Consider the following 12,183-nt stretch of genomic DNA (forward strand, 5'->3'; position numbering starts at 1 on the left):
CAAGAGGTTCAAAGGGATGTGACAGAAATATGAGTACATTAACCAGAGATATACAACAGGGTGATTTTTAAATTTAAAAAAAAGGCTCTCACAGGTTTCGACGACAGTGCTAGACCCAGAAGAAAATCATGGTGGACAGATGAGCGAAGAAGATAACAAAGTATGAGCATGAAAGAATATTGGACAAGGAAAAAGACCAGAAGAAGCGAAGGTAACGCGAATTAACTTGGTCCTCAGGCGGCCCAAATGAAAAGAAGAAGAAGAAGAAGAAGAAGAAGAAGATTGTAACAAAAGATGTTCAAAATTATCAACCTGTACATCGATGCACTTTCGTGGTTGACTGACCATATTGTGAGTCTTCTGACGTAAAACGCTGTTGTCAGTTGCGTTGATTTCTCGTTGAATGTTCACCTTCAATTATTCCGATATAAATTTTATCCTTCATACATCGCCAAAGGGAAAAAAAATCGTAGGTGGATAACTGGAACGTGGAGGCTACGATCTGCTATTGACGACTCGTTCTTTTGAAAGCTGCACGAACCCGATTCAGTAAAACGTTTGATGTGTGGTATGTTGCTCCGTCTTCTTGGTTGAAGCGGGATTATTTTTAGTCATAAGTTAATTAATTATAGAATTCATTGGAAACATTGAAGTAAACTTGTATATTGACAGTCCGGTCAAAAGATATTGGTCGCACTGTGCGATTGCCGGAAATGACACTGCAGACACAATTTTCTCATCGTGAAGTGGAAGCTTGAATATCTCGTCAGAAGAGGATTCCTCTCGATCCAGTACCTGGTGTACCACGAATTAACATGAACGGATAAAGGAAACCATGCGTGCTGCAACATGGAATACGACGTCGTGTCTGTTCTGTCTACCAAAAATGTTTCCGAGGAGTCACTTGCAACAATTAGTTCGTTTCTGTTTGTCTGTTTCCTTCAGTAGTTGCGCAGCTGTAATGCGCTATAGTTCCAGCTTTAGCTCATGAAGACCTTTACGAGAAGCTGTGTATTTAACCCAAGACTGTTGGGATAATTTGCGTATTGATATTTTTTTTCGGCTGGCAGCAATTGTCCGTTCATTATCAACAGTGTTCTGTAGATTCTTAACAGATGGTTGCCTATTTCGATTTGCATTTGAAATCGTACCCGTTGTACACCGTTTTCACCTAAACTGTATATGCCACTCTCCGCTGGGATACTGGCATTTGGAAATTTTTCTACGAACAGTTGACGTATTTGAACGATAGGGCAGAAACGTATCGAATGCCTTCCGAAAGTCAAGGAACACTTCACATGCTGGGCAATGTTCTCTGCGGCGTTCGGGATCCCGGGGGTGAACAGAGCGTAACTCGTGAATGACGGAACACTATACTGCACACTGACGGTCTATGACAAAGTGGACTATTAGGCAATTCTCTCTCTATGGCTACGAGCTCCTTCTTCGTAGCTGCCCTTATAGAAGAAACATAAGTGCCACTGAAGTACGTACCTGGCAGACTCTTATACGAGGTCTGTTCAAAAAACTCCGGAATACTGGTAATTTCGCGGCAGTGGTGTGTTGGAGCGAAATTCTGTTGGCATCCCTGCACACGCCTGTGTTTAATGTGTAACAGTCAGAAATTTCATTGTTGTATGTCTGTAGGTTATTGTTCAGTGCTGTATTGAGTAGATCGTTGTGTCGCACAGTTTTGCGAATTTCGAGATGGCAGAGTTAGAGGAGCAACGCGTCTGCATCAGATTTTGAGTGAAATTCAAGAAAATCTTTACAGAGACACACCAAATGACGTAGGAAGCCTACGGTGATGAGTGCTTAAGCCGTACTCGGTGTTACGAACGGTTCACTTGGTTTAAAAATGGCCGGACCGAAGTTAAAGATGACACTCGTTCAGGACGCCCTTCGACGTCTACCGACAACGCCCATGTCAGGAACGTCAACGAAATTAATGCGTGGCAATTGAAGAATGACTGTCCTAGAGATTGCAGAGGAATATAACATTTGTGTTGAATCGTGTCATGAAATCCACGTCCCACCTTCGCCTTACAACTTGCGAAGAGCTTTTGGAGCGCGCAAATGAGAACGAGTTGTTCCTTAAGAGAATCGTAACTGGTGAGACTTTTTTTATTTCCAAAGTCAAAACCTCCGTTGAAAGGACGAAGATCTGCATCGTAGATGAGATAAAAGAAAATTCACAGAAGGCGCTTCGCGCAGTGCAGCAAGAGGCGTATCAAGACTGGTTCCGGAAGTGGAAACGGCTTTGGGAGTGGTGCATCAGTTGTAAAGGAGAGTATTTCGAAGGGTAACATGCACAATAAATAAAAGATTAGCGCAGAAAAATTCTGTGGTCATAGTTCCGGAATTTTTTGAACAAACCTCGCACAGGGGATAATATCGACCAAGTCTCGTTACAGTTTTGACCATGCCAGTGAGAACACAATTATGAAATGTGACAAGGAGAAGGTCGCGAATATGTGTGCAGCAGGTCTAATTGACTGACGAAATGACACTGATGAGCCAAAATATCCCGTAAACGTCGTCTTCTCCGCTAATTGATGCTGTAGACGAGAGTACTGGAGGAGAACGCCTCTCGCTTGAAGATGTTCCAGCAAATGTGGGGCGCAGCTTGTGGTTCCAAGAAGATGGGGCAACTGCTCATTTTGGACTGACTGTTCGTAGGCACTCAAACAAGTCATTTCCGCATCGATCGATTGGGCTTGGTGGACCGGTTACCTGGCCCCCACGCTCAGCGGATTTATTGAGCCCTGGTTTCTTTCTGTGAGGAGCCATGAAATCTCTCATGTATCGCGATCCTGTGGAGTATGAAATCGACCTCGTCGCAAAAATATTCTGCGCAGCTGCTAAAATCAAAGAGGACCGATGGCCTTTGTAGTCTGATCCCTTCAACCTCCACCAACCACCCAACCAGAATCAAAGAAACTCCCGGTGTGTTCGAGCGTGTCCGGCAGTCAGTGCCCCGTCGGTGTTAGGCATGTTTGGTGTCCGAGGGTGCAAGCTTCTAGCATCTGTTGTGATACCAGAGCTGTATTTATGTCATACACTATGTGTACGCGTTATGTCCGTTAAGTGTTTCAAATGACTCACTCTCTTTGTTTCCTTTCCGATCTACGACCTCTGCTACCACTTACTCTACGATTGGGGCCGTGGGTTGCTATGCAATTCTCAGTTGTTACGATGTACCCCGCCTCTCCTCGAAGTTTGTCGGAACATTTCTGGGTCATTCTTTATAAGCGGAGCAGAGACAAATGGGGAATCGTTCCAGCGATGATACATGCCGCGAATGGAGAAATCCACTGACTTGAGCGATTTTGACTGTGAGCAGACTGTGGAACTGTTGTCCCGAGTATCAGTGGAAAGAGTTTGGAGGCATTTCTCTGTTGCAAGTAATTATTTCCCTTTCAGCGTGTGCGTTGAAATGAAATTGTTCACGATGTGGAGAACTAACTTACCGAAAATTTTCACAGATCATTGTGGCTAATATTGGCCGCGGTCGATATCGTCAACAAAACGGCTGCTCTTGCCACACAAAATTCGAATAGTGAAGTCAAGAATAGAAACTCGCGCAGTTCACAACCGCAAACCATAAAATTTGGGAAAGAGCAGTACAGACAAGAGGAAGGCAACAACAGCAGCTGCGGCAGCCGTATCGCCTGGCGCCTATGTAGCGACTGACGCCGCGTGGCACGCCGCCGATCGATAGCGTGGTCGACTCGGCGCGACTTGGCGACGCGACGGCCGCGTGGCGATCCAGACGCCGGCGTCGGGGTGTTCCCCGTGAGGGACCACCCAGCGCGAGCGCGGCGCCGGCTCTGCCGCTGCACGGCTGCAGTCTGCGTGGCACATCAACTGCCGCGGCTGACGGTGTTGACGTGCTTGTTCACTTTGGAGCCTGATCAGGCCATCATGTCGGAATCTACAGGGTGGGTGAGAAGTCGCTCCCTAGTTTTAAATCTCCATGAAATTTTTATTAACGAATATTAGCTCACGGAACAAGTTGTAGTCGGTTTCAGGACCCTGAGAATATGTGTATCACACTCCAGTTCCACATTGCTCCTGCGTTGTCGGCCAAATAACGTAAACGTGTAGGTATGTCATCAGCTGATTTCTGCAGGAATGTCACAGGTACATTTCCGATGACAACAGTGATCCTACCCTCCAATATGTCAAGAGTGCGTGGGTTTGTTCGGTACAGCCCTTCTTTTGCCCGATCCCACGAGAAAAAGTCACAACGAATGAGGTCGCGACTTCTCGGAGGCCGTTCTGAGGGTATCGCCTTCCCAGCCAACGTCCTGGTAAGTGTTCGTCCAGCCCGTCACGAACGATGCAGGAAACATGAGCTGGTGCTCCGTCCTCCTTAGAAGGATATCGCAACATTCTCCCATTGTGATACCGGTGGCCACGCAATCATTCAGCGTCTGGTGATACCAATCGCTTTTCACGATGTCTCGCAGTATGAATTGACTAATGAGATGATCTGCGGTCATACCGCACCAGACTATCAATTTTGGGCAACTTTATGATTTTTCGATTGTCATTTTTGGATTTGTTTCTGCCCAGTAATGGCAGTTGTCTCGATTGACGAATCCCCCCAACGTGAAACACCGCCGCAACGCTCCAAATAATGTTCTTGAACAAATACGGACTACGCGTGAAGATGTCCGTCACTGCCTCTACATTTTCTGGAGATCCCGCCACGGATGGTGGTCGTCCTCGCGGTTTATACACATCTCACCCAGTTTTAATTAGCTTAGTGTCTCTCGCAACGGGAGACCAGTTTGTGGATACCGTCAGTGTAGAATGTTTCGCTCTGTTGACGGAGCAACTACCTCATCTCTGCCTACTCCGATTCATGACTTTGAAAGTGACGTTCTCGAAAGTGTTCAGTAAGTTTTGGAAATAGCTGAAAATCGGATAGGGTGCAGTCGAGACTGTATGGAAGGTGATCGATGACAGTGAACCCAAGGCGTCGGAATGTTGCCGGTGTTTCTGTCCTCGTGTGTGGCCTGCCACTGTGAGGAAAGGGTGCGCCGGCCGAGGTGGCCGAGCGGTTCTAGGCGCTACAGTCTGGAACCGCGCGACCGCTACGGTCGCAGGTTTGAATCCTGCCTCGGGCATGGATGTGTGTGATGTCCTTAGGTTACTTAGGTTTAAGTAGTTCCAAGTCCTAGGGGACTGATGACCTTAGAAGTTAAGTCCCATAGTGCTCAGAGCCATTTGAAGCATGTTTACGGCCTCTGTGTGCGCAACAGTTCAGAAACATACATGATTGATGAGAAGGTTTCATGTCATCAATGTTCAGCCGAGCCAGTGCATTGGAGGCATATACAAGGGAGTACATGAGCTGCACTTCCATAGTTTAAAAACAGCAATTGAAAAAAGGAGGGAAGTGTTTCTGGGAGAACACGTTGTGCTTCCCCGACGTAGTCTCACGACAATATTGACGGGGCTCAGAAACGGTTGTAAAACGTTTTAATTTCTCCCGTATGAGCGATCAGTCATTAGATGGACTGGTTACCGGGATAAATGACGTAATCAGAAAGAGAAACACGGTGATAAGATTTGATATTCGGCCAGTAGAAATATTAGTTACTGCTTTGAAGTTAAAGTATACTCTGAACAGTTTACAACAATCACCGCAGTATCTATCCTTCAGTAGAGTAGAACTTCTTACGACAGCTACATTTCTTAAGATTCAATCTCTGGCACAACGGATAAGGGGGTCGTAATTAATTTCATTTAATTTTCTTTGCTCCGCAGGTCTTGATACTTTGTCACGAAACTCGTTTGTTGGTAAACCGCGAAAGATGTGCCTGGAGTTAATTGCAGCAATGAAAGACATTATATAAGTGTTAGATTTCCTGCTTGAAGCTGCCTGTCAAATAGGGTGAGTACACTAAAACCCGCCTCCGTAGTTGGGGTCGCTAAAATGCGATAGTCGGGTTGCAATTTTGACGGCGACAAAATATAATCATTAGTATTTGGTTGGCAAAGGGAAGAGAATCGGCAAAGTTGTTTGTGATCAAGAGATTTTTCACCAGTGCCCTGAATTAAGTACCAAATCTCTCAACAGAGCATCATGGAGGGTGGACGTGGCACACTGGTCCCTCGTATGAGAGTGTGTTAATCATTTAATTGTCCCGTTACGTCAGTATAAAAAAATTAAACCAGCTATTCTTTGGTCATCGCTCATTAATGACAGTGCCGTTTCTTTCAGTTCCATAAACAGGGCGATTTCTTCCTGAAAACGACTCGGAGGAAACGTCGACTACATGGGGTGAGACAGCTAAAACAGACCACCCAATATATATACAGAGGCAGTAAATACATCGAGGTGCAGTAATTTGTAGCGTTAATAGTTGCTGATTATGACGTTTCTGTTTCACCAAGCTCCACACATCGTTGAAGCCTTCCTCGATAACTCCTTCCTTCCGCAGAAAAGAATATTGGTCCATTAAAAAAATCGGTAACATAATTTTGCAAACGTAACGTTAAAATTAATTGCGTACGTCAGAAAATTCGCCATATTATCTGTTACAACTCAGAGTAAACCGCATCTCCGTACATTTACTTGTTTTGGATATATCTGGGGTGGCTTGTCTCAGCTGTCTTTCCCATCACATCTTCCCCCGCTTTGCGTGTCCATTTCCTCCTGCCCCCCCGCCCCCCCTCCCTCTCCTCTGTCCATCTCCGCGTCTCCCACGAATTTGTTCTTGAGTCATTTTTTCTTGGTGTTGTAAACAGAAACCTGATTGGGAACTCATGTCGCTTGAAATCAGTTGGTAAATCGGTTGGGCTCATTGGCATATGGGGTATAGATCATTGAGAATAATAACTTCAATTAATGTATTTCGCAGAGTTTTAATCCGTGAACAGGAAGGATTACATAGTTTCAAGCGATTTAGATTCCATTGGAGTATTTCAGTCATAAGCTGGTAAACCATAAAATACAATTTTCCTATTTTATCTCAAAACCAACTGGCAGGAAGGAAACAAAACAGTGTATTGTTGTGTATAGAATTTTTATGCAAATTATATACTGGTGATTCAGCAGCTACCTATTGGTTTTATGCATCCCACAATGACTTCAGATACCACATACAATAAACTATTAGTCCTTAATGTACTTAAATTTTGTACTCGAATATGGTTTCGTTAGAGGCTCTAGATTTCGAAGTATTCAAGAAAGACGTAGAAAAGTGACTTTCAATCGCATTTTTCTCGAATGACTAGAAAAGTGTGGCCTCCAGCGAAAACGCATTCCAGCACAAAATTTAACTACATTAAATTTCCTACAAAAATATTCTTTTCCTTTTTTCTATAGGACTAAAAGTCGGTGCTTAGCGAGCGATAAAATTGAAAATCTTGAGAGTTTTTGAAGGCATTGCAGGCTGCGTAAAACTTAGTGCTAGGAGCTTCTGAACCACCCTGTATAAGGAGAGAGAATATCCTGGTGCAGCGTCGACAGAAACCGTTTGAAAAGCTTTTTAGACTGTTGCAGCGTTGGTGTGTTGAGAAAAAATTAAGAAAAAAATACTATAATTGTATTGTTTCTAGGTTAAATGGCTCTGAGCACTATGGGACTTAGCATCTATGGTCATCAGTCCCCTATAACTTAGAACTACTTAAACCTAACTAACCTAAGGACAGCACACAACATCCAGTCATCACGAGGCAGAGAAAATCCCTGACCCCGCCGGGAATCGAACCCGGGAACCCGGGCGTGGGAAGCGAGAACGCTACCGCACGACCACGAGCTGCGGACTGTTTCTAGTTTAATTAGCATTGAAGTTAGACAATCAGACCATTGTGTGGGAAAATTCAAGTGGCACGCAGAGGCGGTGTCGTCAAACGTGTTCTTTGTTTGGTTTCCTATACAAGAATTGGACATTTGTCGATAGTAGGGATCGATCCCGAATCGAAGGCTGAGCAGTTTCATGCGCTGAGAAATATTATCTGGCGGGCCGCTTGAATTTGCGAGCGCAACGGCCTGATTGGCCGACTTCAGTGCTAATTAACTTGGAAACGGTGCAACATCTTGAATTTTTTTTTAAACTAAACAGTTCTCAGGACAACGTACCCTGCATCGCCCTTACAAGATTTTCAGACTGTTTCTGACAATGCTGTATATGGGAGAAACAATTTGCCTAATGGTTTAAATAATATGTCTTGCCATCGCAGTTAAAAATTGATTGCGACAAATAATACTAAGCCGTACATTTTCACAGCACAGCACTTCCTATCTCGCAGTCGTTTTGACGGAAAATCTGTACATTATTATTTAAAAAATTATGTAACTCATGTCCACGTAAGAGATTCGACATTTCTTGAATGTAAACCATCTTTTAGCCCTCTTAATTTCGAACTTCGACCATATATTACGCCGTCTTCAGGCCTCGTCAAAACAGGGACCAGCTTCCAATGCCTGGTATTCGTAGGTTTTTGACACAGCGATCCCTTCGATCATCATTTTCCGACTGTTACTGGAATGTTGGGTAAATATTGGAAAATTTATCTAACAGTCGGCAAGTGATGATCGAAGGGATCGCTGTGTCATAATTCTACGGATACCTGTCACTGAATGCTGTTCCCTGTTTTGGTCGGAACCGAGATCAGGGGGCCTGAAGATGGTGTAATATATCGCCGTAACTGGTTGCTCAATAAAATTACAATTGGAAATTTGGACGGTTGAAAGGTGTTTTGATTCGACATTCTGTACTGAACAGCCGAGGTCCCCCAACCGTCTGTATAATGATAGACATACAGAGAATGAACATTTTTGTTTTACACTGTCACTCGGTCTTTCATTCGTTCAGTGAACGAAATACACTGAACAGCACATGTGACCCGGAGTCGAGAAGAAAAGTCTGTGTCCGCAGAGGGTTCTTCCGACTGTGCCACTTCTTAGGGCTTCTTCCCGTTCCATTCGCTTATGGAGTCTCGGAAAAACAGCTGCGTAATGCCTCTGGGTGCACTGTAATTAGTCTAATCTTGTCTTTAAGAGTCCCTATGGGAGCGGCAGGCAGTAGTATATTTCTAGAGTATTCACTTAAAACTGGTTCTTCAAACTTCGTACTAGGACTTGTGCGGCGTAGTTTGCGAGGGACAGCCATAAAGTTTTAATCATCAACAGGAACAAAATGTTTGTTTGTAGACATATGTCCGCAGTTCTAGTAAACTTTGAAATCTACGCCCACAATACGTTGTCTCGCCGCTAGATGAAGCAAAACAGTGAGGTATATCCTATGGTGAAGTGGTTTATCGTCCGGCAATTCATTTTCAGCTGCAAGAGAAAATAATGCAGCTGTACCTGGCTGACCCAGACTGCTAAAGAAGTACTCTGAATGGGCCTGAAACATTTTAGTTGCTGCTGAAAATGAATGACCACAGGATACTCCACTCACCAATACGCTATGCCATTTTTCGTTTGCCCATCTAGTGGTATGATACGGTACTGAGACGCAAGGACTTCAGTGTGTTACCACGATTGCAGACATGCACCTGCAAACAAACAAAACATTAATTACCTTATTTCGTTTTTTCGAGGTGGTGATTAAACATTCATGACTACACTCCGTACGTCAGCAAACCTGTGACCATACATACTGCCCTCCTGTGTTTATATTAAATATCCCCTGACAGTCTTATTTTGATATCGATGTCGCAAGACTTTTGTGAGCAGTCTGCTTTGTAGACTGGCTGTCTTTTTCCTGGTATTTCTTCAAGAAACCGATGTCTGCAAGCTGCCTTACCTGCTATTGAGGCTTCGTAATTATTCCATTTTATATCCACACGAATGTTGAGCCCAGTGATTCGGGCAGCGACTCGTTGATATCTTAGTCATATGACATTACTTATATGCGTTCAGTGAAGTGCACTATTTTAAATTTCTGAACCTTTAAAGAAAACTGGCAATGTTTGCACAGGGTAGAGGTGGCACGTAGTGGCAGCAAGAGAGGATTGTGAAGAACAGATGATTATATACCTGCCAACTCTTCCGATTTAGGCAGGAGACTCCTGATTTTACTCTTCTTCTCCCTTCTCTCGATTATTCCATTGTTTCTTCAGCTTTCTTGCAAATAAATGTCAAACCTAAGAAATTTGTTTCGAAAACCCGCCATTTCAGTTCATGTTTTTTCCAGTGGTCTGAAAACCTTCGCTCATTAGTCGTTTTTAACAGATAACGTATCGAAGTTTACAGAAATCAGGAATTCTCACGCGGCCTGTATTTCGAGAGCAATTTTTCCTCTTTCCTGCCCGTTTTGTAGAATTTTATAATGGTACTGCTCAGTGTTGCGCTCTGTTCGAATTGTGGTTAAGCGAAATCTCTTATTAGTCAGTGTTCTTATAACTGGTACAAAGCTTTAGAATGGATATTTATGAGTATCATTTTGTTACCTGAATCTTGTAAAAGATTTATTTTGTGCTGTAGGTTATTTCACGTGTATCTTATTCGTCATACTTCGTTTTCTTGAAGTAATATTCGGACCAGTTTTCCGTGCACTACCGAATCTAGGAAAGATCCATTGATTCCATTCTAATCTCTTTGCTGATGTGACGTTTTTATAACACACGGTGGAAAAAGCAATGTTTCAAAACACGTGGAAACAAAACAGCAGCGAGAAAATATCAAGAGCGTGAATAACTAAAATCCCAACGTAGTACAATTTACCTGGGCTACGCTACAGTTATGGGGTATAGAATCTACACTGAAGAGCCAAAGAAACTGGTACACCTGCCTAATATCGTGTAGGACCCCCACGAACGCGCAGAAGTGCAGCAGCACAATGTGGCATGGACTCGACTAATGTCTGAAGTAATTTATGTCTGGGGAGTTTGGTGGCAAGCGGAAATGTTTGAACTCAGAAGAGTGTTCCTGGTGCCACTCTATAGGAATTCTGGGGTGTGAGGTGTCGCATTGTCATGCTGGAATTGCCCAAGTCCGTCGTAATGGACAATAGACATGAATGATGCAGGTGATCAGATCGGATTGTCAGAGTCGTATCTAGACGTATCGGGGTCCCATATCACTCCAACTGCACACGTCCCACGCCATTACAGAGCCTCCACCAGCTTGAACACTCCCCTGCTGGCATGCAAAGTCCATGGATTCATGAGATTGTCTCCATACCGGGATACGTCCATCCGCTCGATACAATTTGAAACGAGACTCGTCCGACAAGGCAACATGTTTCCAGTCATCAACAGTGTTGACGGGCCCAGGCGAGGCGTAAAGCTTTGTGTCGTGCAGTCATCAAGGATACACGACTGGGTCTTCGGCTCCGAAACCCCATGTCGATGATGTTTCGTTGAATGGTTCGCACGCTGGCAGTTGTTGATGGCCCAGCACTGTAGTCTGCAGCAATTTGCGGAAGGGTTGCACTTCTGTCACGTTGAACGATTCTCTTCAGTCGTCTTTGGTCCCATTCTTGCAGGATCTTCTTTCGGCCGCAACGGTGTCGGAGATTTGATGTTTTACCGGATTTCTGGACCGAGCGAGGTGGCGTAGTGGTTAGCACACTGGACTCGCATTCGGGAGGACGACGGTTCAATCCCGCGTCCGGCCATCCTGATTTAGGTTTTCCATGATTTCCCTAAATCGCTTCAGGCAAATGCCGGGATGGTTCCTTCGAAAGGGCACGGCCGACTTCCTTCCCCGTCCTTCCCTAACCCGATGAGACCGATGACCTCGCTGTTTTGTCTCTTCTCCCAAAACAACCCAACCCCAACCCGGATTTCTGATATTCACCGTACACTCTTGAAATGGTCGTACGGGAAAATCCCCACTTCATCGCTGCCTCCTAGATGCTGTGTCCCGTCGCCCGTGTGTCGATTATAATACCAAGTTCAAACTCACTAAAATCTTGATAACCTGCCCTTGTAGTAGCAGTAACCGATCTAACAGCAACGCCACACACTTGTTATCTTACAGAGGGGTTGCCGGGCGCAGTGCCATATTCTGCCTACTTACATATTTCTATATTTGAATATGCATGCCTACACCGGTTTCTTTCGCGCTTCAGTGTACGTTTCGGATGTTTTGGAGGTTTCATTTTTCTTTCTTTTTTTTCAGCCGCTATCTAGCTTTCTGGCTTCATAAGGAAAGACTCAAGTGCGTTTTCTCGGGATTGCACTGAAAATGAGCCGCGATTTATGAACTTTCAT

The 12,183-nt window shown here is 44.4% G+C and overlaps 1 protein-coding gene across 1 annotated transcript in view; it reads left to right on the forward strand.

Moving 5' to 3' along the window:
- The window catches only part of LOC124787991 (putative polypeptide N-acetylgalactosaminyltransferase 9), a 498,384-nt gene that overhangs the window by 443,590 nt on the left and 42,611 nt on the right, over positions 1-12,183 (forward strand). The gene's annotated exons all lie outside the window — the stretch shown is intronic.

The sequence above is a fragment of the Schistocerca piceifrons genome, chromosome 3, assembly GCF_021461385.2.
Source record: "Schistocerca piceifrons isolate TAMUIC-IGC-003096 chromosome 3, iqSchPice1.1, whole genome shotgun sequence".
Taxonomy (NCBI): domain Eukaryota; kingdom Metazoa; phylum Arthropoda; class Insecta; order Orthoptera; family Acrididae; genus Schistocerca; species Schistocerca piceifrons.